This window comes from Corapipo altera, unplaced genomic scaffold (assembly GCF_003945725.1).
Source record: "Corapipo altera isolate COAL_440 unplaced genomic scaffold, ASM394572v1 0, whole genome shotgun sequence".
Lineage (NCBI taxonomy): Eukaryota > Metazoa > Chordata > Aves > Passeriformes > Pipridae > Corapipo > Corapipo altera.
In genome coordinates, this window is record NW_020884872.1 from 67,766,407 (window position 1) to 67,789,486 (window position 23,080).

Below are 23,080 nucleotides of genomic sequence, written 5' to 3' on the forward strand. Positions count from 1 at the left end.
CTTCCTTGTGGTTTCTGGATGGGGAGGATCATCAGGTGCAGGATCTGAGGAAGGCCAGTTCAGTTAGCTTAGACTACTGTGGCTGCTTCAGAGGAAAGCTTTCAGAGCTTAAACTTTCAGGTGGACAAGGAAATGGGGAAAAATCGATTCCCAAATTAAGTCATGGGAAAAGATTTCTACTGAACGGCTGTTTGCTAATGTCAAGATGTCGGAACCGAATAGGGAGTTGAATAAATCTGCAGAAGATATGCAATTGTGGGAACTAAAACTTATACAGAAATGGGGAATATTCTAAGCAGGTTTGCGTAAGTATATGTGGGCTGAGAAACAAAATGTCAGATAAGGTAAAATCAAATAAATGGTTAAAGAGTAGATCCAATGTAAATAATATATCTCCTTATAGAGCAATAGTTAGTGAATTCATAAAAGGCCCTATGCAGGAAAAAGGCTAAATGTCAGTGAAGGCTGAAAAATCTATTGTGGATAAGAAACTTGCAGTAACTTCTTGTCTGGAACACATTAGGTGAACAACACACAGTGTTATGCAGCAAATGAGGAGGAGAAATGGAAAGACAAAGGTTTTATTCTGACAGATATTCGCACAGAGGTTTTCTTTAAGCAGGAAAGCCATAGGAGTGAAAAGTCTCAGAAATTATTTTCATTGAATCGTAACAATGGCAAAATAGTGATAAACATTATATTTATAAATTATATCAATGTGGACATTTTCTTTAAATGTTCAGCTGTGACACTAAAAGGGATGCTTCACCTAGAGAGTGGTTGAGTGCTGGAACAGGCTCTTCAGGGAAGTGGTCACAGCACCAAGCCTGTCTGAGTTCAAGGGTTGGAATGATACTCTCGGGCACATGGTGTGACTGCTGGGGATGGTCTTGTGCAGAGCTAAGAGTTCGACTTGATGATCCTTGTGGGTTCCTTCCAACTTGGCATATTCTGTGATTCTGTTATAAGTGTCCTTTTGTTGTGCATGACTTTTAATGATTTTTTGGGATTTCTTTTCTACTTTAAGAGCAGGAATTAAGAAGAGAAAGGAATGTGAGACAGAAATGAAGTGAATGTCTGGAAAAAAAATAAATTGAAAAAAGCAGAATCCAGGGGGTCTACATTCTCCTGAAGTGTATTCCTAATTCACATAGCATAGACAAGAGGTGCTTCAGTAGCAGATGGAGAAGGTACTAGGCCAATGGCTTTTATGGAGCTCAGAAGAGAGTTTGCAGACAAGTTCAGACAGCTCCCAAACAAGAAAATGTGGAAGTCAGACAACTACCTAAGGAGAGTTGCAGTGGGAAAACATGATGATGTGATGAAGAACAAAGTTAATGGGCAGTATTGATGTGTAGAAGAACGGCAGGGACAACCACAAAGAAGATAGGTGACAAAGGAAAAAGGGAATCCAGCCACGTCAGCAAAAAAAGATAGAATAGCCTATGTAGCCTGAAGTGTAAAGAATGCCACAGAATATTATTTATGTAACTGTAACATCAGTAGAGGTGAAAAGACAGAATGATCTGAGGACAGACAAGAATCCATTAGAGAAGAAATTTTCTCAAACATAGAAATCAGAATGATGAGCCAAATGGCAACTTGCTACTGTGAGATATTAAGCTTGCGCTAAAGAGATGCAGAGAAAAAGGGAGAAAATAGTTCCGCCTTCAAATGAGTGTAGATGATACTCCAAAATTCACAGTGAAATAGATAAAAAATAATTACGTGTGTTGACAAAGTTACTCAAAGGAATGAATATTCCGTGGATCCTCTGAAGAATCCTCATTTGATAGAGAAGCAGAAACAAAGTTTGACAAAGTTAGGAGGACAGTATCTGGCTTTAAATGTTTATAGAATTTTGGGATATTGAGTGTTGAGAAGAATTCACAGAGGGAAAATATTTTACATTTCTGTGGACTCCCCTTAAACAACCAGTTTCAGGCTTTTGGAACTCATACTAGGACAACCAGTAGGGAGATCTCTTAGCTTGGAAACAGTAAAGCAAACTCAACAAATACTTTTATAATCTTCATGCTTGGATTTAATATACACAAATATGAAAATCCAGAAAAGGGAGGGGGGGAATATAAATAACCCCTAGTTTCGCAGGTGCGAGCAAATTTCAGAGGGACAAGAGAAACATGTTAGAATAGCTACGTTGCCTAGATCATGTTGAAGAGTACTTACCATTCAGAAAGACAGATGTAAAAGTGAAGTTAGAAAGGCAGATTGTAATTGAGGATATGGTAGATAATGGTAATATAACAAATGACAGCATTGACAAATATTGAATCAAACTTATGTCAGTCAAAAAAGGATATTTTTTGGGTGCTACCAAGACTCTAGTAGGCATCCTGTAAATGGTTTCACAGTCTTCACTACCTTTGATCAAAGATGACAAAAGTGTTACAAGTCCTTTCTATTTCACTTGGCTTGCCATTCCATTCCTGTTTTCTCCTAGAGCACTTCCCCACTAGCTTTATTGAGGAGTTTCTTGCTAGTTACTCCTTTGAAAACATTGGGAATCCTACTGGCCATAAGGGCCTTGATTTTTGATAGAGATCTCTTGGCCGTGTGCTTGAAACTTCTGTTTCTTATGTTAGTCAGTTTGTGAGCTTTTCAAAGCAGTCCTTGTTTGTATGTCACCTGGCACAGCAGGATGCTGCCCTGTAACTTTGAGGTGTGAGGATCTCTGGGCTGTTCAGAAATGCATGTAACTTGTATAAGCTCATACAGCAAATCCTAAATTGGGAGTTTCTGGACTCCATTCCTGCGTGCAGTCCAACAGCATACCACAAAACTGAAAGGAAAAAAATAAAGTGATGATAGGTACTTCCTTGTGGCTTCAGAGATGATGTGCAACCAACGATGTGAACAGCTTAATTTTGTTAGTTCCTGAAATCTTTATCACAGAGTTAGAGATGGTGAAACATTTGAAATGCTGCATCCTGCTCTTTTTAATAAGACTTTCTGAATTATTTTGGGTCATGGCCATGCTATAAAAAGGCTTTCCTTCTTGAAATTCTACAACTGCTGTTCTGACTGATTTATCTGTTTTGTTCTATTTTAGCAGAATTGTCAAGAAACTCCTATAAACCTGCATTTGTATGATGTCAGCATCTTCTGCAACAGATTAATAAAATACATCTGATTGGATTTTGTTATACATTTTTGCTTGATTAGTAGATTTATATGATCCTTTGACCCAACAGCTGTCAGGTTAGGGAAAGGAGGAAATAGAGCCATACTTCTCTTGCTCCAATGGGACTGTAGAGATAGCTTGCTGAATCAACCAGCAGGATGCTCAATTTTTTAACTAATCCAGCTTGCTCACAGCCTCACTTTCAAGGTGCACCACTTTTATCCATATACATATGCATCTACAGAAAGAGGGAGGCCTAGTTATTGCCAGGAGAAATCTGTTCAATCAGGATGTTTATTTCTCGGTGCAAATCTAGCTGCTCTTACTTTCTGTGCTTGCACTCTACCTATGGGGAAGCACCAGTTCAACAGGTCATGAACCTTCTCTTATCCCCATGTATAAAATGAAGCTTGGTTAACTATAAACTGTTTCAAGGTTAATCAAGTAAATCTGTGAACAATTTTCTGGCAAGTGGTTGATACTGCTCAGGAATTGTAAAATTTTAATCTGATCAATAGTATCGGAAACCTGTAGATTTTTAGGATAATCTCTATGTGTCTAGTTACCTTATCTGGGCATTTTAATCAAGTTTTAATGCAGATGTTAGGCTGGACATTCTTTTGTCTGGTTACCATCAAGAAGTTAACATAAAATGTAGGAGTCTGTTAGGGATGTGAAATGCAACTCCTTCTGCAGTGAATGGGGATATTTCCAGAAGAGACATTTCTTATGTGGAGGTTAAATCTACCTCTTCTACATACAGCTCAGACAGAAATAATCAGTTTAATGTGAATATGTACTGTCATGTGGTCAAGCTTTGGGTGAGAGCAGATTTACACAGAGAAATCAAAAGGAAAAGGCAGGAGCTGTCTCTTGCTGGATTTTGTGACAGTAACTGGCCACAAAATGGAGAGCTGCCAGCTCTAATCTCTGTTCTTTTCTCCATTCTCAGAAAGCCCTCTACCATTTTATAAATATTGGTTTCCAAAATAGCCTTCTGCATCAGTCAAATTATTAATTAATCTTTCCTTTATTACAAGGAACATATGTAAACAATCCATATTCTAAGGAGTTTAAATGCCTCACTGAACTATATTTAGTATCAAGATTTAGAAAGTTGAAACCCATACATTAGTTGTTAGAAAACAAAGGTATTTGGATGGTTAAGATGGGTAGACATCTTACCTCTACAAATATTGTAACATACATATGTGAGGAAGAACAGGGAGGTGCACTTCAGATATATGAAAAGACATATAAGAGGAAAAGAACAGAGTAGTAAACTGTGGCTACTGAGAAAGACTTTGACCAGGGCATTTAGCTGAGAAGTAAGCTCCTGAGAAAAAGATCTTCTGAACAAATAAAACCAGGGCAGACAAAGGGCTACAGCAAGTCCAGAACTATGTGCTGAGATATAGTGGCTATAATTGCATGGGTTTTCTTATTTGTTTTTCTTTCTCACAGCTCTTGGAGTGGGGAGCATGAGCTGATTCTGGTAGGGGCAAGGACCCAACATTGTCATCTGCATGTCACTGGCAGTGCTACTGACTCTGTAACACAAAGGGAGCATAGGGATAGGAGGCCCATGACAGGATGGCAACACTTCCTTCTCTGAGCTGCACAGGGCTCCATGGTTCTGATGCAAGCAATGCAGGCAGAGCAAAACCACCACTGAGAGAGAAGCTATGAGAGTGAAGATATTCAGATGTCCCTGCACTAACTACAGAGACATGTCCTGGGAGCCCTTAGGAAGCTCATTTGAAAGCTTCCTGGCCATCTTTCTTTAGTGTGTCTGTTACACAGCATTTGGGAAGTCTTTGTCCTGCTCCTGTAGGAGCACCTGAGGGTGTCCTGGCAGTCTTGGCAAGCAGTGGTGGGAAAGGCAGGCTGTTCAGGAGTGCTGCTTTTCTTGGTGCAGGGCTCCATTTTCAAACCAAGATCACAGAGGGAGCTACGGTCTCTACCAGCAGCCCTGCACAACACAAGTGGCAGGTGCTCTCAACAAGCTCCTCAGCACTCGTCAGCTGTTTGTCACAGATCGTCGCAGATATGGCAGCTGGCGCCTGCGCTACTCACCCTGCCTCCAGCCAACTGGGTGTCCCAGGGATGGAGAGTTGTTAGAGGATGGCTGGGAGCAGAGCAGTGGACATATCCCACAATGGGAAGAAATGCGAGGATGGTTGGAAGGCAGCAGGGGGTGCTGATCAGAGTCAGTGCAAAAAGAATGACAAAAAAATAGGAAATAATAGGGCAAGAATGGGAGTGATAATATTGCAATATGGTTTTATGTTTGCTTAACTTTTTAATTGCTTGTGAGTAAAAACTTTTTGTGTTTGTGGAGGAAAGAGTTGGAGATCTACAAGACAGCTCTCTGCAGAGGGGCTTGTGCATGGGGCTAATGGGGACAAGGGGCTGTCATGGGCTGCAATGTGTTATGCACAGAAGGAATGGCAATAGGTCGTGTCTTCTGAAAATAATTTTGGAGAAGGAGATCTAATTTATGCATTTGGGTACCCTGATGCGATGCCGCTCATTGTGATATCTGAACACATTTCAGCTGTCTTCACTTCTGGGACTGAGACATTCACAAATAAAGTGAGACAAGTGGAAGTTGGAGAGGGTTTGCTAGGGAAGACTTTCCAAAATTAGATTTTTCCCCTGCCTCACAGCTAACCCCACCCTCATGCATTTTTGTATGGTTTTCACTCTAAATTTAAATATGCACCAGAGAAAAGAAGAAATGAGATCTCAGGGTCAAAGGGTGAACTCTTCTTGTTGTAACATCTGTTCTTGATTGTACAGGGATGCTACATGGGTGTAAGGAAGAGAAATCAAAAAAAGTACTTAAAAATGATCATGAAATACCGGAGAAAATAATTTCTTGTTCCTGTCAATTCTCCCTCCCTCTGCCCCTGCTCTTTTGGAAATCCTTGGTTACATTTTTGACTGAAGCATAAGAAGAGGATTTGAGGAGACTGTGACTAAATGGAAATTGGCAAAAGAGGGGAAAAAGGATTTTAGCAAAAGAAAAAGGGTTCCCATTTTAATAGAAAAAAAACAAGCTTCCCTCTTCAGAAGATTTCATATTGCATCCAACTGAAGAGATGGCATATGTTTTACATAATGAGTTGCAGATTTATTAATATGGAAAGCAAAATAAATGAGCCAGACTCATTTTTTGTGGCTCTAGGTGGAGTTAGTCCTCATAATAGGCTCTTTGATTTTCATGCTCAGCCTGTACCTTGCCACCCAAACCTCTGAACCCTCTGCTGAGGTTCTGGACTGTCATAACAGGGAAGCCTTCGATACTAATATCACCAGCTCATTCACTGATACTGAATGTCAAGAGTCCCTTTTAGCCCAAACCACTGAATTCTAGAGTGAAGGCAGAGCTGGTCTACAAGACTAGTTGAAAAACCTTGTCTCTGGGAAAGGTAAGATTAATGTAAAAGGATATTCAGCATAGCAGCCAGTGATTAGATGGCAAAATAGTGAGTTATCTGCAATTTGATTATGAGGAGAAAATCCAGCAAATGACTCTCTGACATGGCAGTCACTATCAGGTGTTTTGACATCCAACACTTGCTTGTTATAGGGCTGGTTAAAGGGTAGGACATAATTTCACAGTCCTTGTTCATAGGACATCATAATCTCATACTTTGCCATTGACTTCACTGGGACTAGACCAAACTGTTTAAAGGCTTGTTTCCACTACAAATTTCTGCTTTGCTTTTCAAGTGTACGATCTTCACATGCAGACATGCAAGAGCCCTATCCCAAGTACTTGGTGTTTTAATTCAGACTGACTGGCGCATCTTAGTCTACTAGCTATGCCAGAATAAGATTTTTCTTTTGCCAAATTGACCACTCTCTGCGTTAATCCTGTGATTGTTATTATAATTTTTTTACAACTGAAGATTTTATTTAATTAAAAAGAATTACCAGTAAGACTGACTGGCGGTTACCTCCAACACAGTTGAATAGGTAAGAAAGACTTGGGATAAGTCCCCTGTACTTCATTTGTTACCTGTTTGATGGTGTTAAACTCTCTGAGCCAGTCTGTCTGATCAGACAACAGTGACTGGGCCAGTTCATGCTGCATGGGTACTTGATGTCCCAGGGGAAATCAGTGATGAATGGCATCCCTCAGGAGTCCGTATTGGGTCTGGTGCTGTTTAACATATTTGTTGGTGACGTGGACATTGGGATTGAGTTCACCCTCAACAAGTTTGCCAATAACACCAAGCTGTGTGGTGTGGTGTGGTTGACATGCTGGAGGGAAGGGATGGCATCCAGAGGGGCCTTGACAGGCTCTAGAGTTGGGCCTGTGCAAACCTCACGAAGTTCAACAAGGCCAGGCAGAAGGTCCTGCATGTGGGTCAGGGTAATCCCAAGAACAAACACAGGCTGGGTGGAGAAGGGATTGTGAACAGCCCTAGGGAGGAAGACATGGAGGTGCTAGTGGATGAAAAGTTGTTTGTGACCTGGCTACGTCTGCTCCCAGCCCAGAAAACCATCTGTACCCTGGGCTGCACCATAAAAAGTGTGACCAGCAGGCCAAGGGAGGTAATTCTCCCCCTCTACTCTGTTCTTATGACATCCCACATGGAGTACTGTGTCTAGCTCTGGGGCACCCAACATACAAAGGACATGGACCTGTTGGAGTGACTCCAAAGGAGGGGCACGAAAATGACTGAGTGGCTGGAGCACCTCTTCTATGAAGACAGGCTGAGTCAGTTGGGGTCATTCAGCCTGGAGAAGAGAAGGCTTTGGGAAGACATTATAGCAGCCTTCCAGTACCTAAAGGGAGATTACAAGAAGGCTGGAAAGGGACAGAATCACAGAATCACAGAATCACAGAATCACAGAATATACCATGTTGGAAGAGACCCACAAGGACAATCAAGTCCAGCTCCTGACCTTGCACAGGACCATCCCCAAGAGTCACACTATATGACTGAGAGTACTGTCCAAACATTTCTTGAACTCTGTCAGGCTTGGTGCTGTTACCCTTCCCTGGGGAGCCTCTTCCAGCACCCAACTCCGCCCTGGGCAAAGAACCTTTTTCTAATATCTAACTTAAACCTCCCCTGAAACAACTTCAGGCCATTCTCTTGGGTTCTATCGCTCCTTTGGACACTCTCTAACAGTTTAATATCTTTCCTATATTGTGGTTCCCAAACCTGCACACAATATTCGAGGTGAGGGCACACCAGTGCAGAGAAGAGTGGGACAATCACCTCCCTCAACCAGCTGGTGATGCTTTGCCTGATGCCCACCAGGACACAGTTGGCCCTCCTGTCTGCCAGGGCACTGCCGACTCATATTCAACTTGCCATCGACCAGGACACCCAGGTCCCTTTCCACAGCACTGCTTTCCAGCATCTCATTACCCAGTCGGTACATACGTCCAGGGTTGTCCCATCCCAGGTGCAGAATCCGGCACTTCCCCTTGTTGAACTTCACATGATTGGAGATTGCCCATCCTCCAATTTGTTGAGGTCTCTCTGCAGGGCCTCCCTGCCTTCGAGGGATTTAACAACTCCTCAAGTTTTGTGTCATCTGTAAACTTGCTTAGTATCCCTTCCAGTCCTGCATCCAAGTAATTTGTGAAGATGTTGCAGAGCACAGGGCCTAAGATGGAGCCCTGCAGAACCCCACCCGTGACAGGTTGCCAGTCTGATATTACCCCATTCACTTGACAAGGGTATGTGGTGATAGGACAAGGGGTAGTGGCTTTAAACTGAATGAGAGTAGATTTAGGTTAGCTCTTAGGAAGAAAATCTTTTGCTGTAATATTGGTGACCACTGGAACAAGTTGCCCAGAGAAGTTGTGGATACCCTGCATCTGTAAGTGTTCAAGGCCAGGTTGGATGGGGCTTTGAGTAACCACCCAGTGAAAGGTATCCCTGCCCAATGGGATGGGTGTTGGAACTAGATGATTTTAAGGTCCCTCATGACCTACACCACCTATAATATTCTTTGTTTCGCTCTTGAACTGTAGCATTCAGGCTTAATGACTTTCAGAATAAAAAGAGCTTACTTGTCCTACAGGCCAGCTGTTTTCTTCAAGGTTTTGACCTGGTCCAGTGCAAGAAATTACGCATCTTCCCCATACTACATGATGTCATACAGGCGACACAGTGACAGTCCTTTAGTTGCCTCTGTACAGCCCTTCAGAGCAGCACACACTATATATGCCTTTATATAAGAAAGAACTCCCTTCTGCTTTCCCCCACCTCTTTAAAAGAAGTAGAGACCTTGGGTCCTAGAAAAGCACCGCATTAGGTTGGGAATCAAGAGGTTGTAGACTGATGTCAACTACCAATTTCTATCAATAATTCTGTACTATTCCTAACATTTACTTTGCTGCAATGTTTCTGACCCCTACTTGCAAGCACTTTTTACCCATTTTGCAAGTTACACAATGCACAGGTTGTAAAAAAGTAATTTCTGGCAAGGATGGGAGTAAAATCTAGATTTTAGCAAGGCCACATCCACCGTTCACTCAGTTTATTAATGTATTCCCCAGACAAATCTCTCACTGTCCTTTCTGAATGCCAGGCTGTGCTAGCCTTTGCAGTTGTAGGACTTGGTTTTTCAGTATGCAAACATTATGCTAAAACCCAGCCAGCAAAGTCAGAAATAGCAATGGACTGATTTCTTCAGTTCTACCTCACAAAACTCTGCATAGTCTGTTAACAAATGTGTGCCATGTTTCCGTTTGGTATGGTCCAAATAAAATTTGCTCCATTAGCTCCTCAGGAAGATATCAGTAGTATAGTGCTATCAGTAGTAGTATAATTCAAATAACACCAATTGTGTGTGTGTAGACATGAAAACAGCAACAGTTGCACATATTGTCACATAAGTGAAAACTGCCCTTGCTAATGGTAGCAAATCCCTTCTCATATGGTGCTTTCTGTGAAGTTTCATGGCTACACATCTCTGTCGAGGGCCTAGCTAGGAAGTTAGGCTATGAGATTTGGATAGAGGCAACCTGAGTGACTTGTACTGTGCTGTCCAAGTAGGATCATAAAATATCTTGGGTTAGAAGGGGCCCATAAGGATCATCGAGTCCAACTTCCTGCTCTCTACAGGACTATCTAAAAATAAACCATATGACTAAAAACATCACTCCTTGAACTGTCACAGGCCTGTTGCTGTGACCACTTCCCTGGGGAGCTTGCTCTAATGGCTGACAATTCTTTCAGTGAAGAACCTTTTCTTCATGCCCAATCTCAGCTCAGCTTCATTCCATCTCCTCATGTTCTATTTCTGCTCACGACAGAGAGGAGATCAGCACCTCCCCTCTGCTGTCACCCTTGAGAAAGCTGTAGACTGTGGTGAGGTCACTGCTTAACAATGAGGTCACGTCTCAGCTTTCTCTCATCCAAGCTGAACAAACCAAATGACGTCAGCTGTTTCTCATAAGCCTTGCCCTCAAGACCTCTCATCATGTTGGTTGCCTTCCCCTGGACATCCTCAATTTGATGCCCTTCTTTTACTGTGGCATCCAAAACTGCATACAGTACTTGAGGTGAGGCCACACCAGTGAGAACAATCATCTCCCTTGACTAGCTGACAGTGCTGTGCATGATGCACCCCAGGATATGGCTGGTCCTTTTGGCTGCCAAGTTTGGTTTGCCAGTTTTCAAACTGGTATTTGCTGCTGTGCTACCACAGACTGAGTGGTTTTCAAACTACAGTAGCTTTCTTGTCTAAGTGCCCTGGAGCAAAAGCAAGGTAGGAATCAAAAATGCTTCACTGAAAAGTTGTTCCTGAACACTCAAAAACCCAGGCTAAAGCACATGGGTGTAATTTCCCTGCTGTAATATATTTTTAATAATCATGAAGCAATAGACATAGCTAGGAACCAGCCAAACACACATGTATGTGCAGATGCACACAGTTACAGACACTAGTCTCATCCCTAATGGTACATTGTCACAAGGTTATGGGAAAGCCCACCTGTTTGTAATGCTGAAAGTGAGACAGCAGGTTGTACCTGCTGTCATCATCCTGCTCTCTGCAAGGCCTCTGTGCTCAACACAGCAGCACCCATCTCAGCTGCCAACTTGTGTGTTTGGCTGCTTAAACACACAGGACCTGAACGCTCAGCTTTGTGTATGCTGAGGTGGGGAACCTAATATTTTCAGTCCTCTTCCTTGTACCTCCTGGGATGTTCACATCACAGGTGGCAGGGAGGAGTGTACAACATTTTCCTTTGGGCCACCATCTCAGTGCCTATAATATTTTTTTATTTTCTGTTATAATTATTTTACTTCATCTTGAGAAACTGTCTGTCTCCAGGTCACTGTTCTGGTTTAATCTTCCCTTGCCTGGACTGCCAAGGTAAGCTCCATTTCAGAATAGATCATCATAAATCTTGTATTTTAAGCATATTAACAAAAGTAGAAAAAGCTTGGAGTATCTGAAGCATCAGAGAGATCTCAGAATCTGTTTTTTCTTTGGGATAAGAATAGACAATTGCTTGATCCCAATGTATGTTCTTCTCCTTGCTTGATCTGTTCATCTCTGTGTCTATTGTGCTATGACAATCTCTTGTGTGAAGAAATCTTGAAATGTGTAGAGAGATAATAAATATATTCCATGGTTCACTGCTGCTCTTCAAATGATTTCTATAACTCAGATTAAGTGGTGTGATTGTCCTTTCCCTGTAACTTACCCTTTTCAAGTCCCTGGTATCTGTGCTTATCCAGGTTGTACAATGGCTGAAGCGTATGACAAGGAAAAATGTATGATTGTCAGTGCCTTACTCGATTAATGCAGGGTGAAACAAGGAGAGATGGAATGGAGAGATGGAATTTCAGAATAAGGAGTTGATATTTCCAATCTTTTCCCCTTACAATATTTCCTTAATGTAAAACAGAGACAGCAAACTTGAGTTTTGGTGTAGTAACTTTATTGACCTTTATCTGTAAAACCAGCCTGTTTAATTTCTCAATTCACAAAATTAATCTTGGGGTCAGATTTAAAATTGGGAAGACCAATGTTTGAAACTTGTAAATGCTTTCCTGTAAAAGTGACTAAAAATTAATTCTACTACTGGTATGTGCATTCAGTTGTTTACCATTCTGTTCAGTACTGAGTAAGTGTGGACACACACCAATGGGTCTTGAGGGCTTTCTCCCAAGGAGAGCTACTGCAAAATTGCCCCAGTCTGCTGCTAAATAGAAATTGTTGTTGGATGGACTTTCTAAAAAAGGCTTATGTGCTATAAATAAAAGACAGCTTCCACTAGCTCAATGCTAATTTGATTTTAGGAAAATCTTAGTTCAGGACAGTAATATTTCCTATGCAGAAAACTAACCAAGCTGGAAAATTTCATCAGCTGTACATTAGAGGGATTTTCAGTATTTTCCACCTACTTTTTAAATCAACAATTTTCCTTCTTTTGTGATCTTTTGCTGTGACTAGCAATCAAAACTAAATTGATAATGTGAAATGAAAGGACAGAAAGATAATTGACTGAGACACAGATTAGAAGAGCATGTGATAGGTAAATATTTAAACAGCAGTTTTTGTATTGGAGCAGCAGAAGAAAGTGGAATCCATGTATCACACCTTGCAGAAGCCACACAGAGGAGTGATGCGCTGCTTGAGCTCTACAGGCCTGCAAGCCTTGGAGCCAGAGCTGACCTGAAACTCAAGACATGGCTGCAGCAATGGCTGAGTGAGCTCCAGCTTGACACTTGAGTTGACACCTGCACAGACAGCAGAACTGAGAAATGCACCAAGTAAACTATTTTATTACTATCCTTGCACACAGGATCAGGCTCAATGCAATGATCTCACAAGAAATATTTGCTGGCTAGGCTCCCTGAAGCACCTCTCAGTGCTGCAGGTAGAAGTCAAGAACCTCTTCAGATGGAGTTTGAAGTATGAGTCTCCCTGAGAACCACACAAGGAAATATGCTGACATGGGACTTGCGTGTTGGTTTGTGTGGTCTGAACTTCATGTGAACTGTCACTTGCATAAGAGGTAGTTCTGCCATGGCTGCCTTAATTCACTTTGTCAAACTCTGTGTTCCACACTAGGTGTCCTGGGCATAGTTTTTGCTAAAGTACATTTATTTTGTTTCTCCAGTGCTGCTATTAAAAGTTATAATTTTTTTCTATAAAATGTATTTCATTTTCCCATGGTCCCCGAATAAAGTTGGTTCCATTTTAGGCATTTATTCTAGTCGTCACAGGATGACTTATATTGAGATAACCTCTATGTGTCTCCAGTTTGAAGACTCAAGTACCACCTGGCTACTCAAGGATTTTTGTTCCTTCTGCGGGGATAGAAACCAGAAAATAATCAGTGCCGTTTACAGTGGGCTTTCTATAGCTAGTGCCATGAGATCGGAATTGTCTCAGCTCAGATCCAAAGGACAACCACCTCCTGCCAGCCCCTTGCTGTGGCCATTCAGAGATGCTGGTTTTCTTATCATGTAGGCTGATCAACCGGGTATAGTTTAAACTAATTCTGCAAAATCTTGCTGATGTTACATGATTCCCTGCTGAACAGAGGTGTAGCCTCTAGTACTCTTCCTCATTAACAAAAATTACTTTGCCATAGGTTCAGCTGGTGCTTTCCAGCTCACCCTGTGGCTGGTTGAGACAAAGGCAGAGTATTCTTTGAGGCTGGCGATTTCACATATTGTTCCGATCTTCTCTTGGTGTATTTTGGGCCTGGTTTTTAAACCCTTGGGTCTCCAATACTGCTGATTATAAAACATATATGCTGCATCACTGTTACACTGCTTCATCACTTCTGGTGTTGAATGGATCATTCAAAACAGAGTTGCTGGAATCTGAGCCAAATTCATGTCTCCTGGAATTTTGGGTGTGGAGGTTTTATTTATGAGTACAGTTTCTCTTCTTAGCAGCTATCATTTTTTGTGCAGCACACCACTGGAACCACTGTAGCAATATATATAATGAATGATTCTGTCCTTCTAATATTAGATCTTTGATGGCTTAAATGTAAAGGGTAGGGTTTTATTCTTGAGTGATGGTCTTTCTCCAGGGAAAGACATCGCTTGTCCCTTTTTCTTGTTGTAGAAAAGAGAAATACATATGAGGCAGGAAAGGGGGAAACATACTCTTTAATTGCACTGGATACATGTGGTCCTTCAGGAAGAAGGAGATGAACTCTTAAATCACCTTGTGCCTTCCTGATTTCGGATTCAGTGAGTGTAAGGTTTTTGTCCTGCCAAACTGTTTACACTGTGGCAATGTCCCTAGGCCCAGCTCTACCTGTGCTACAGTCTCACTGTCTGAAAAAGCCCATGGTATAGCACATGCCCTGATCCCTGTGAAAGTCAGGTTGGATGGAATTCCTCTTGCCCGACTTGTGAAGTAGACCTTGTTTTTCTCCACTGACTAAATGGTCACTCTCATTTGCACAGTGTTTTTGCTGGGATAGGTTCCTTCTGGATGTATATGAGACTGTTATAATGTGTGGAGGGATGGATGCTGTATGTTTCTGTTGCATTCAGACATACCATGAAATTTGCTGACTAGTAAATATTATCAAGGCCCAGAATATAGCTAAAAATCAAAAGCTTACATACATTTCTTCATTAGTATATGTATATAATCACAGAATCACAGAATATGCTGAGCTGAAAAGGACCCACAAGGATCATCAAGTTCAACTCCTGGCCCCGCACCCATCCCCAACAGTCACACTATGTGCCTGATAGTATCTTCCAAACAGGCTTGGTGCTATGAGCACTACCTGGGGGGCCTGTTCCATTACCCAATCACCCTCTGGGTGAAGAACCTCTTTCCAATATCCAACCTAAACGTCCTCCAAACACAACTTCAGGCCATTCCCTTGGGTTCTGTCACTGACCACCACAGAGAAGAGATTAGTGTCTACCTCTGTTCTTATGACCCCCACCTCACTAAAACCTGCTTTCAGATAATTGTAGATCTCAATAAGGTCCCCCTGAGCTTCTTTTTCTTCAAGTTAAACAAGCCCAGCTCCCTCAGCTGCTCCTCATAGGACTTGTGCTCTAGACCTCTTCACCAGCTTCATTGTTCAGTGAATGTTGCTCATTCTACTTGTCTGGCATCCTTTTTCTTTTAGGAGCTTGCAGACTCACAGAGCAGACCCCTGGTGAATTCAACGAGTAGTTTCCATGATGTCCCTGTAACAAATTGTGGAGCTACCATCTCTTACTTCTTGTGAGATAGAATCTTAATTTTTGCAAATCAGAAACAACTCAATATTGGGTTTGAGAACTGTACTGCTGTCTTCTAACTGTCATTTCAGAGACTTGGGAGTATGAAGTTGCACATGATAAAATACTAAACCTGAGAGCATCCTGGACTTCTGCTATTTGTAATGTGAAGGATCCTCCCCATTTTTTATTAAAAAAATTCCCCTATGCAGAAAAAATATTTTTAGCAGCATTTTAACTATATGTGTTGGAAATTATTCACATATATTATATAATTTCTGTCATGTAGTGATTAGACATATGGCTGGATCTATGACCAAATATTGAGATATAATGGGCAACATAACATGGAAAATATGTTTGACCCATTAAATAAAAGTGAGAACTGGATCTCACAGTGTAAGTCTGTGCTCTGTGTTTGCCTAGAGCAAACAAGGAGGAAAGAGAAAGCATTCATGTGGAATGTGGATGGAAATAATTCAACAAGGTTTACTGTAGATACTGTAGAAAAGTGCTGGCAAAAGCGGATTAAATTCCTAATACAAACATATCCCAAGTGCTGTAACACTAAGACATGAAAGACAGAGAAGAAACAAAATAGTTTGCTTTAATAACCTTGTGTATAAATTAAGGAAAGAAGTATGTCTACCTAAGGCCATAGTACCTTCAATAGTTTTCAGAGAAGATACAGAAGCTATTTCCACAGTCTTCTTTCAGGGGTAGCAAAAATTCTTTGCAAATTAGCCTACATAGGTTCTTTTGAGCAGGAAAGTACATAAATTATTTTTCAAGATGAGGTAGACATCTGTTTGTTTCCAGGTTATGCAAAGCCATTTTACTAAATTTTTAGTATTTCCATATATTTCATTTTCTATTTCATATGTATAAAGATTTCTATATATTTAATATTTCCACATATCCGGGGGCAAAAATTCAATATTAAGAAAATTATGCCTGTTTTATTCTTCACAGTTTAACAAACACTGCATAAAATCCCTTTTGACTATGAAGACTTCCCTCCAGGTTTTTTTTTTTTTTGAGGAAACCATTAAGTTCATTGCAGTATCTTAATTATTTTTTGTTCACACGGGAATTGGCACGCAGTCTAATTTGTGCTTTTGGTAAGAAAATAATAGAACTAACTAGAGTTACTAGATTACTTCTTTGAAGAATTACAGATACCAGTTGCTGCATAGGACTGGAGATATCCTTTATTTTTAAGAGAAAGGAAATATTTTTGACCAGAGCACTTAATTATGGAAGCATTCCAGCTGTATTTTGGTAGTTCTTTTTGTGTACCTGCTCCATGTTACTTAGTAAGAGGCATGCTCTGCATCCCAGGCCACTGGTGTAAGTAAGTTGACCGCAACATCTGCTATGTGAGATCAAAATGTGGCTGCCATCAAACCTTGTTTATAATTTTATTTTCTTAATCCTGAAAGCAGTGAACTCCTCTCTGTACACTTTTTCTTCTTTGCTTTCTTTCTTTGTGTTCTTCTACATGTAATTTAGAAGTGGAAACATATGACTTACAGCCTAGCTCTCTCCATTTACTCAGCTGTATCTATTTAATCAATTTAAATTGGAAGGAGAGTTTACCAGATTTCAAAAATAAATCCAGGACCAGTGCAGAGTATTGTATAAACAAAGTCTAGGTTCATTTTTGCTTCTTTTTCTGAAAAAAAAAAAAAAAAAAAGAAGTGTGTGAGGAGAAAATTTTACTGAAAGAAAGAAAAAAAGGAAGAATTGGGAACATGGTGGTTCTTGGATTTTTCGTCTTCTAAGGCCACAACAAAATTAACAAGCTCTGAAACAAAACCGAGAGTTTATATTAATGGCTTCTGGCAAACTGTCAACTGATATTAACTTTATCATTCAACACAATGTCAGTTAGAAAAGCTTCAGGATAGGGCATTTGAATGTTAGAATCCTGATTAACAGATTAAATGAATTCCACTTTATCTTTCAGTCCAGTACTGTGGACTAGGACACCTGATTTACTAATCTTCTCTGACTTTTAGGTAAGTATCACTGACTGCAGCTTGGACTCAGACCATCATAAGACAGCTGAAGACAGCATGGCATATAGATTAGCTGCTGTTTTCTAGCAACTATTTTGTTATTTTGGCTTTGGCTGGCCAGTTTAGATCTCATTAATGCTAATACTGGAATAGGCTCATGATACACAATCCTAATCTATGTTTCATGTGGACTGAATTTTCTTGGAAGTAGAGGTTGTTAAATATTTATATTATGTTAGCATTTAGTGTCGCTAAGCTCCGTGGGTCTGTCTTGCTATGTCTTGTAAAAATATTTAGTTAATGCAATCCTTCTCCTGAGGTGCTGCTGCACTTTATCATCAGCAGAAAGAAGTACACATTTCAGTCCAGGCTGATGATTTGCTTGTTAGTATATACTCATTCCCCTTTTTAAATCTGAAAATGTTATAGTTTGCCACAAATACCAGCAAGTTTTGTTAATGCCATTGTTAAGCAGGCATTGTTTCATACCTAACATTGCAGTGTTCCCAGGGATTTATTTTTTTACAATAGCCACCTGAAAATTTCAGATGCTTTAGAATTTCAGATACACTTAGAATTCAGATGCAAAGAAGAGGATTTTGTGCAGGTGCATGAAAAACTGGGTGCAAAAAGAAAAAGACCATTTTCGCAATCAATTTTGGCATATGCCTGGAACCAGAGCAAGGAAGTAATAATACATGTATAAAACAATTCTGAGGTCAAAGCACCATTCTCAGATTTCCTTTCTTTATATAGATGAGATTATTCTGAACAGCTTTATTTCTGTAAGGAATTAACATGGCATTGAGACAGGTATCATTGTGGCAGGACAATCAGAAGAGGAAATTCTTCTTGGTATGAATCTTGGGATGGGATTCCTCATATCTTAAGCTGTCTCAACTTGAGTTAGTCATCCTGAACTCTCTTTATAGACAAAAGAGAGAAACAAGCATTTTAAGCCAGCAGATATCTATTTTAAGTGTCTGCTTTAGAAGAAGAGCTCTTGAAACTCTTTTTTTCCTCCTTTGTCAGTAAATAGAATTAAGGACAACTAGCTCTGCTGTGTATGTGGCACAGTGCATGTGAGTTGTGCGAACCGAATCACACCTGAGCACCTTCTGCTTCTTGCCCCATTGTCTATTCCTAAGGAGAGAGAGGCCACAATAAATTCTTCCCATTCTTCTTGATTGATTTGCTGCTAAAAACAACAGAAATTTGAAGTTGTTAAACAGATATTGTCTCTTCCATGCCTTGTAAATGAAATCTGCATTTTTCACCAATGACAAACTGGTTTTGCTGTTTGCTGTAAAGCTTCTCTTTCAGGAATATGTGCCTTAAATGCTGGTCCTTTTTCAGGTTATTTCTTCCTCTCCCTTTTTAAGCAGGGTAGAATGTGCTGGTGAGGCCATGATAGCTGATTAACTCTTGTTATCAGGATGCTTTCCTTATTCCTGTTAAATGTCTTGCAGATGTGTGGTTCCAGCTTATCACACCACTTGAAAAGGGTCGTACAGTGGTCTTTTCACCTTTTGACCATTCTGCATTAAAAAATAATTGTTATGCTTCCCCCCAGAAATGAATATTTCTCCCCAACCATCCCTGTAAAACACTAAAAAGCCTTTTAAACCCTACTGCCTATTTAGAGAAGCATTGCAAACCTGTGCTTCTGCAGCATCTCCTACCATCCAGATCCCTTCACAGGCATGAATACTTGAAAGAAAAGGAAATATCATACTCAAAAGATGGACAATGCAGGAAAAGGTTTCATGAATTGCCAACACTCACACAGCAGCACTGTCATGGTATACAGTGTGTTCACTCCTTTGCTTTAACCTCAACAGTCCATAGGAAAACATTCTTCTCTCTCTTCTGAGAACTGATTTATCACCATAAGTATGGTTTATTATACAGCCTCATGCTGTAAATCTGTCCTACTCTAATGGCTGATAGAAGTCTGGCACCGCAGTGAGTTCCTGTTCATTTATTCCCTGGATATTGGGTACACTGCTGATGTGAGAATGAGCTTCCTGAGAAGTCTCTCTTAATAGAGAAATGTGAGAATCAAAGAATTTAATTCTGCTGGGATTTTTCCCATTAATCAGGTTTCTGACTGGTTTCACCATTTGTGAAATCCTTTGTTTCCTTCATCTTCATTTTTATTGCATCCCATGTTTTGTAGGGAAGCATTTTTTTAAATCAAAAAACAGAAAACAAAGAAGCAAACAATGATTGTGACCTACTGCCTGCGTAGAACAGCTTCTTCACACAGTCCCACAGAGCCAGTCTGCTTTAAAAATGTGTACAGCTTCAGTTCTACTAAATATAATTTGTCTTAATGCAGACAATAATCAACACTGCATATATCTGTGGGGGAAGAAGGAGGGCTGAGAAGGCAAGGGATCCCATTTATCCTTTAAGATGATTTATGTAGTCTCATGAAATTATTTAGGGGCTTGGAAGGGGCACTTAATTCACTACAAGAATTCCTTGCCAGTGCAAGCAAAGCTTAATTCATAAGTAGTCTGGTATTGTAGAGTACTTTACAGTCCTTACGTTGAAGGTGTCCCTGTAATGCAAACTACTGTCGGTGTGCAGAAGTGACACAGTAATGTGAAGGATGACTCTTGGAGGATATGTCTGAATGGAAATCATAACTGTAGCTGCAGCTCAGCATGCCTGAGCTAGCTGCAAATAGGCTGCTTTGGGTAAGGCTGTCCCATGTCTACCCCCATCTGAAAGCTGAGTGAGCACCAAGGAAAAAGGTAGTGGCTTTTCCCTCTCTGCTATTTGAAAAGACACCTGTGTAAAAGAAGCAATTGGTTAAAGTTCACCTCCAGGAAAGCTGAGATCAAACTGTTCAGATCTACTGAGTATCTCTTCCATAATATCTATACTATGGGATACTTGTCAGTGGGTTTCTTGTAAGTCCCTCCAATAGAACTTATTATCACATAGCAACAGTCTTAATGTCTACGTCTGTCTGAGAAGCCCAGTGCTAGCCAAGCACAGATCTAAGCATAGGGATATGTGCATTTTCATACTTAATAATTGCCACTCAGTCTATTAAGAGTGAGTCTTATGGTAAAGGTCCAAAAGATCCAATTGCAGCAGGTTGTTCTCTGAGTAATGTGTTAATGTGAATATGTTGCTCCCATCTCCTATTCTCAGTCTTTTTTTTTTTTTTTTAATTCCAATTGTGCTTCAAAATGTTTATCCTGCATTCAGAGCCGTCTTTGGGAGAAGCCCCCATTACCTTTCTCCCTCAACAGCTACCTTCTCTGGGAACAATGAAACTGGCAATGAGCTCAGTGGGTGCATGGAAGGCAGACTCATTCCTGTCACATCTAGGAAGGCCTTAGGAAAAAATCCTGCAAGACACATTACAATGGACTTCATCAATCAGAAAGAAAATGTGCGGTTCTTGACCCTGCAAGCAGAGTCCTGCATAACCAGGTAATATCTATAGTGGGAGAGAAGGATTTGCAGCTTGTTGCTATAGTAAAGATGGACTGTCTGGCACCCATTCTTTTTACAAGGGGAGAATGGGGCTCCCTCTGGGGATCTTTTACAAGTGCTGATTCTCCTGGAGGGAATTTTTTTGCTGAATGCTTATTTAAAATAGCCTTCTTTTCCCTGCTTCAGCTGAGCTCACTGTGGCTTCCACTTTGCTCCTGCCTCAGCCCAGACCTATCTTGCTCTGTAAAATAAAGGAGCCCACTGACTTTTAAAGAACTCATATTACTCTTAAAGGAAAAAAAAAAAAAGAGTGAATTGTATTTATATTTAAATGTAGATTGATACAGGATTTACGAATTACTAATATCCCCTCAGATTTCATGAATCATCATGAAAGCATGAAGAGCCACAATGGAGATTACTTCCTGAAGTGATGGTCATGAAATTACAGTCATTCCCAATATTCTAATTCGTGGGAACCTCATTACCTGATGTAGACCATGGAGATGACACTTTCTTTAAAGGTATTTTAGTAATTAATTTCATTTTCTGTGTCAGTTTAGTCATGTTGTTGGTCACCATCACTGCTGGAAATGTGCAAACTTCCTAATGTTCAGTTTCTATACACAATGGTATGTATAACATGAAAATTATAAAGAGCAAAATTCACCAAGGGCGTGAGCAATTTTTGTCGTTTTTGATGTTCCATGCAAATGCTTGTTTTGTTCTTTCCGTCTGGTCTCCCTCCCTCTCTATGTTACATGTGTAAATTGTGTGTGCCCTGCCCAATAGCACTGAAAGTTGCTTGACAATTTGAGGGCAGACAAAGGGGCATCTGCTGTATGTTGTGGCTTTCTTTTTTTATGCCTGGTGATAATGTTGTTGCAGATACTTTGATCTTCAAGCAGTTTGACTTCATGGAATAGATTCTGACCGTGTGGATGTCTAAGCAACTTCCATCAGCTCATAAATCTAAATAATTTTCAAACTCTCCCACTGGTTTTATGATCTCCTAAATTATACAATCTGAAGTATTTTTCAACTGTTCCACATTTCTGGGTAAGTCTTGGAGATGGTGAAAGCTGAGCCTTTAGTATCCTGTTTCTATGTCAGGAAGGGCACAGGGAAGAGTGGTAGGCCTGGGCAGATGAAGATGATTTTCACCTGCTTTTTTCTTGAGCAGATGTTTGTCATGCTTAGCATCCATTCTTCTTTTATGCCTTTATTAAAAGCCTCCTGTCCACACAGCATAAATTTTGCAGCCCACTTGAGCTTTCATTGATGTTGCAAAGGTCTTCCCATGGCAGATATGAATAAAGGATGGATATTTTAATATTTTTTTGGTAACAACTCTGAGGTTTAGAAGAGGGTTATTGTTACCGCAGGAATGTAAGAAAATCCTCTTTTGAACACTTTTGATGTAAGGTGAATTCTTTTCGTGCCTGTGTCTGTGCCGGGGTATGTGAGCAGTACTCTCACAGGCTTCAGACCATGCTCAGTCTTCCTCAAACTGGTCTTGACAATTTAAAAACTGCCCTGATTTAAGGACTCCCTCACATCTCAGATCAGCACCTTAGAGACACAACTCTGGACTTCCTTTCTCTGATAAAATTGCTATTTGAAAAGTTGTTTCTTCCAGACTTCTCAGATTTCTGAAAATTTGTGATTTGTAGAAATTCCACTTTGCCAGAAATGTCCTGATTAAGCAGAGGAGAAAGAAGAGAAGAAGGACCTTCACATTGACCTCTCCTCATCTTCACAGTTCCCTCTTAGGCACTGACTACTGAGTCCTTGTAGTCTCATTCAGACCAAATGCGAGGTTTGGCCAGATTTTCTTTGACGAATGGCTCCAAATAGAGCTATTTCATGGTATTGAATATCAGCAGGTTAAAATTACTGAGGCATCTGTCAAAGAACAGTAATTATCACTGCTTTCCTCTTATCCAAATCCTGCATGGCCAGCAATGGAACTTTGCAGCTGGAAGGAAACAAAGAGTCATTACTTTCAGTGCACGCTCCTGATCGGGTTATATATTGATAGTTTGTGCTAGGAAGAAGGGTTTATGAGTGCCTCTGGCAACTGGTGGTTTGAGCTGCGCACCTATAAATTTTAAGTTGGCAATATCAAACAAAAATTATTCTCTGGCTATAGCCTGAGGTAACAGGGAGTGGGAAAAGCCAAGCTGTGCTACTAATCCATAACCACAGAAATTACCTCCATTCCAAAACAAACACTACATAAAATTTTAAAAGCTGGT

At 40.5% G+C, this 23,080-nt stretch overlaps 1 long non-coding RNA gene across 1 annotated transcript; it reads right to left on the reverse strand.

The window, feature by feature from the left end:
* Window positions 1-793: 793 nt before the first annotated feature.
* LOC113950755 lies at window positions 794-17,388 on the reverse strand. The gene is made up of 3 exons (XR_003528867.1): window positions 17,378-17,388; window positions 8,286-8,288; window positions 794-959 (listed from the first exon to the last, which is right to left on the reverse strand). It is a non-coding gene; the product is annotated as an uncharacterized LOC113950755 (long non-coding RNA).
* Between the last annotated feature and the right edge of the window lie 5,692 nt (window positions 17,389-23,080).